The following is a 6,014-nucleotide window of genomic DNA, read 5'->3' on the forward strand; positions in this document are numbered from 1 at the left end:
TAGTAAACAAACAACTATGACATAGTTAGCAACACAGAAACGAGGTGGGATAATATGCATGACTGAAATATTGGTATAGAAGGATACAACTTGCTCAGGAAGGACAAGCAGGGAAAAAAGGGAGGAGGTGTTGCCTTATATATTAAAATGTATACACTTGGACTGAGGTTGAGATGGAAATAGAAGACAGACTTGTTGAAAGTCTCTGGGTAAGGATAAAGGGTAAAAAACAAGGGTGATGTCATGGTAGGGGTTTGCTACAGACCACCTAACTACAAAGAAGAGCTAGATAATGCTTTTTTTTTTTTTTAAACAACTAACAAAATCACCCAAACCATAGGACTTGGTGATGGGGGATTTCAACTACTCAGATTGCTGTTGGGAAAATAACACAGCAGGGCACAGATTATCCAACAAGTTCTTGGAATGTATTGGAGACAGTTTTTTATTTCAGAAGGTAGAGAAAGCTGCTAGGGGAGACACTGTTCTAGATTTGATTTTGACAAATAGGGAGGAACTGGTTGAGAATTTGAAAGTGGAAGGCAGCTTGCGTGAAAGTGATCATGATATGATAAAGTTCATGATTCTAAGGAATGGTAGGAGAGAGAACAGCAAAATAAAGACAGTGGATTTCAAGAAGGCAGACTTTAGCAAACTCAGGGAGTTGGTAGGTAAGATCCCATGGGAAGCAAGTCTAAGGGGAAAACCAACTGAAGACAATTGGCAGTTTTTCAAAGAGACATTAAGGGCACAAGAGCAAACTACCCCACTGTGTAGGAAAGATAGGAAGTATGGCAAGAGACCACCCTGATTTAACCAGGAGATCTTCAAGGATCTAAAAATAAAAAAAAGTCCTACAAAAAGTGGAAACTAGGTCAAATTACAAAGAATGAATATAAACAAACACAAGTAATATAGGGACAAAATTAGAAAGGATAAGGCACAAAATGAGATCAAACTAACTAGAGACAAAGGGTAACAAGAAAACATTCTACAAATACATTAAAAGCAAGAGGAAGACCAAGGACAGAGTAGGACCATTACTCAATGAGGGGGGGGGGAAACAAACACAAAATGTGGAAATGGCAGAGATGCTTAATGACTTCTTTGATTCAGTTTTCATCAAGAAGATTGGTGGTGATTGGACATCTAACAGTGAATGCCAGTGAAAATGAGGTAGGATCAGAGGCTAAAATAGGAAAAGAACAAGTTAAAAATTACTTAGACAAATTAGATGTTCTTCAAGTCACCAGGGCCTGATGAAATGCATCCTAGAATACTCGAGGAGCTGAAAAGTCATGGAAGACCGGAGAGATTCCAGAAGACTGGAAAAGGGTAAATACAGTGCCAATCTATAAAAAGGGAAATAAGGACAACCCAGGGAATTACAGACCAGTCAGCTTAACTTCTGTACCTGGAAAGATAATGGAGCAAATAATTAATCAATGAATTTGCAGACATCTAGAAGAAAATAAGGTGATAAGTAACAGCATGGATTTGTCGACAACAAATCATGTCAAACCAACTTGATATCTTTCTTTGACAGGGTAATAAGCCTTGTGGATGAGGGGGAAAAACAGTTGACGTGGTATATCTTCACTTTAGTAAAGCATTTGAAACTGTCTTGCATGGTCTTCTCAAACAAACTAGAGAATGCAACCTAGATGGAACTACTAAGGTGGGTGCAAAACTGGCTGGAAAGTAGTAGAGAGTAATTACCGGTTGTTCACAGTCATGCTGGAAGGGCATAACAAGTGGGGTCCCACAGGGATCAGTTCTGGGTCCGGTTCTGTTCAATATCTTCAGTGATTTAGATAATGGCAAAGAGAGTACACTTATAAAGTTTGCGGATGATACCAAGCTGGGAGTGGTTGCAAGTGCTTTGGAGGATAGGATTAAAATTCAAAATGTTCTGGACAAACTGGAGAAATGGTCTGAAGTAAATAGGATGAAATTCATGGACAAATGAAGGACAAAGGCAAAGTACTCCATTTAGGAAGGAACAAATCAGTTGCACACATACAAACTCAGAAATAACTGCCTAGGAAGCAGTACTGCAGAAAGGCATCTGGGGGTCATAGTGGACCACAAGCGAAATATGAGTAAACAATGTAACATTACTGAAAAAAAAAAAAAACCATCATCATTCTGGGATGTATTAACAGGAGTGTTGTAAGCAAGACACGAGAAATAATTCTTCCGCTCTACTCTGCGCTGATTAGGCCTCAACTGGAGTATTGTGTCCAGGTCTGGGCACCACATTTCAGGAAAGAAGTGGACAAATTGGAGAAAGTCCAGAGAAGAGCAACAAAAATGATTAAAGGCCTAGAAAAAATGACCTATGAGGGAAGACTGAAAAAGTTGGGTTTTTTTAAGTCTGAAAAAAAGAAGACTGAGATGGGACATGATAATCAATTTTCAAGTACATCAAAGGTTATTACAAGAAGGAGGGAGAAGAATTGTTCTTCTTAACCTCTGAGGATAGGACAGGAAGCAATGGGCTTAAATTGCAGTAAGGGAGGTTTAGGTTGGACGTTAGGAAAAAACTTCGTGTCAGGATGTTAAGCACGAGAATAAATTGCCTAGGGAGGCTGTGAAATCTCTGTCATTGGAGATTTTTAAGAGCAGGTTAGACAAACACCAGTCACGAATGTTCTAGGTAATACTTAGTTCTGCCATAAGTGCAGGGGACTGTACTAGATGATCTCAAGGTCCCTTCTAGTCCTATGATTCTCTTTGCTTGGGTCTACCTTACCAAGTGATCAATACCACCATGAATCAGTGACTTATCCTCTTCATTATTTAGCACTCCCCCCAATTTGTGTCATCTAAACTTTTCAGTGATGAACTTATATTTTCTTCCAGGTCATTAATAAAAAAAATTAATGAGTGTGAAGCTAAGAACTGATCCCTGCAGGATCCCACTAAAAACACTCATTTAACGATGATTTTCTATTTACAATTACATGTTGAGACCCATCAGTTAGCCAGCTTCTAATCCATTTAATGTGCACAAGGTTAATTTTATATCCTTCTAATTCTATAATCAGAGTATCATGCAGTTCCAAGTCAAAGTCTATGTATATTACATAAATGCTATCATCTCTATCAACCAAATCTGTAATTGTATCAAAAAAAAAAGGATATCAAATTAGTTTGACAGGATCTATTTTCCATAAACCCATGTAATATTATCCTCATTTAATTCTTGATTGAGTCCCATAGCAGCCTCTCTTATCTTACCCAGGATTGTCATCAGACTGGCAGGCCTATAATTACCCAGGTTATCCCATTCATCCTTTTTAAATACTGGCACAACAACATTAGCTTTCTTCCAATCTTCTGGAACTTCCCCAGTGTTCCAAGACTTGTTGAGAACTCAACATTACTGGTCCTGTGAACTCCTCAGCCAGCTCTTTTAAAACTGCTGGATGCAAGTTAAGTAGACCTGCTGATTCAAAAGTGTCTAAACTTTAGTAGCTGCTGTTTTAACACCATCCTGAGATACTAGTAGAATTGAGTGTTATGACTACATCAGTTCTTTCCCCCAAATACTTATTGAACATTTCTTCCTTATCTGCATTATTATTGATGATTCTATTTCAATCTAGTAATGGACCAATGCCATTGTTAGGATTCTCTTTGTTCCTAACAGACACTTAAAAAATCATCCTTATTTTCCTTAACTCTGCTAGCCATAGATTTCTTCTTGTATCCCTTTACTCAGAATTGAGAAAACTGATAAGGGAAGCAATTAATATAAATCAGAAGCTATCAACATTCCTTTCAAAAAAAAAAAAAAAAACAACAAACAGCTGCCTTCATTTCCTCTCTGAACCAGGTTGGTTTAACCAGAATGGCCTTCTTCCTTGATTGTAGCCTTCTGGGCATCTCGTAAAGTGGTCTTAAATAATTCCCAATTATTTAAATTTTTACTAATTAAGTTCTTCCTCTAAGATGATTTGGCTCAATCATTTTCAGCTTTATGAATTTGGCCCTTTTAAAGCTCCATGTATGTGTCACTGGTGTGGACTTTATTCTGTTTGCACTTGATAAATGTGATCAAGTCACAATCACTTGTACTTAAGTTACTATTAATTTTTAGTTCTCTCGTGAATTCCTCTTTACTTGTCAAGACAAAGTTAGAATTCCCCCATGTTGGATGCAACACTTATTGAGTTAGAAATTGTCATCTATAATATTTAGAAATTCCAAGGATGTTTTAGTACTGGCAACATAAGAGTACCAGCATGTGTCACTGCAGTCCAAGTCCCCCACAATCATTCAGCTTTTTTCCCCTATGTGTTGTTGATAATACGCAAGAAGCCAGTCAGCCTGCTGCATAGTACAATCTGGTAGGCTGCAGCAGACACAAACTAATACCCCATATTGCGCTTTATCTGTTAGGACACTGATGCATAAGCTTTCAAGATCATTTTCTTCTGAGTTATAAGTTACTTGGAAACAGGTAAAGCCATTTTTGACAGAGTGCTACTCCCACACCCCTGTTGCCAACTTGATCCTTCAAATTGGCTTTAACCATTGATTTTAACATTCCAGTAATGGGAATCATTCCACCAAGTTCAGTAATGCCAGCTAGATCAAATTTATGCTAATAAATGAGCAATTCCAATTCCTCATTTGTTACCCAGGCTCTAGCATTGGTGTATAGGCAATTAATTATTTTTTTTTTTATGACTTGATTCCTTGATTTTGTTCTCTACATCTTGATTTTGTACTGAATGCTCATTCATACTCTTCTTTTTAGGCTCCCCCTTTATTATTAATTTAAACACCTTCTTGACTACTCTGACCAGTCTGTCCCTGAGAAGATTAGTCCCCCTTCTATTGAGGTGGAGACCATCCAAAGTATAAAGGTCCTCCCATCTCTGTAGAGGGCGGACTAATGTTCAACCCTACACCGCTTACCTAGCCAGCAGCTCACTTCCGGAATCTTTTGACTTCTGTTTTCCTTTGCTCATGGGACAGAGAGGATCTCAGAAAACTGGTTTACACCTGAACTCAGGAGCTCTGATGGAATGCTGATGTATGAAATAGATACAGCAGGAAATCTTATTTAGAAGTCTCAAACTTCTTACATTCAGTATGGTGGCAGGAGGAAGGTGTTCAGGAGAGAGAATTATTGTGAAGAGCCTAATGCAACTTGTTAAAAGAGCCTCAGAACAGGCAGCTCACCATTGAAGTAGCTGTTTGTCATCGTGAACCATGGCTATCTGCCAGACCCATCATGGTGGTACTTGTCTAACCCACAGAAGTTGTGAAAAGGCAACTTAATGATTCCACAATAATTTCTAAGATGACCTGGTGGACAGGGAAGTATCTACAAAGCCTTTTCCTTGAGATTTTGGCATTCTGTACCACAGGTTTAAGACTGGAAGAGACAGCCAGATGCTCCCTAAAAGGCAATAGGTGGCACACTGTCCTGCTTAGGGAGCACTCACTCTTTTCATATGAGCTAATAGCATCCTGATGCACTTACATGAGCTGCCCTTCCCAGAGTTTATCTTCACTAGTTGATGGTGAGAAAATACAGAAGCAGCCCTCTGAGCCAGCTATATCATTCCCTATGCACAATGGCCTGCCATGTGTCGACTAAACAGGCTACCGAACCATATGTCTCAAGCCTTCCATATCCTGACTGGTAGAGTCATACCGGTAGAGTCAAGGTTGCAACTGGGGAATGGGAGAACAGAGACCCACAAGAGGATTACGTGACCTACAAGTGATAGGTACTATCACAATACTACTCCCCACTCCCGTTCCACCTCATCCCAATTTCCTCTTCTGTGAAAGAAGAGCTAAAATTAATTTTCAGTTGTGCCAGCAGTGTAGGTAACTTCAAAATGGCATCTTTACAAATGGAGCAATGCCGTGAGTATTTCTAGAAAAAAAACCAAACACTTGCAGACCATTTGGAAAGTATCTTAAATTAGCAATGCAAGATTTTTGTGCAGTCATGCCTGCAGATAAATAAGTGTACAAGCCACTTTGAC

The sequence above is a fragment of the Eretmochelys imbricata genome, chromosome 2 (assembly GCF_965152235.1).
Source record: "Eretmochelys imbricata isolate rEreImb1 chromosome 2, rEreImb1.hap1, whole genome shotgun sequence".
NCBI lineage: Eukaryota > Metazoa > Chordata > Testudines > Cheloniidae > Eretmochelys > Eretmochelys imbricata.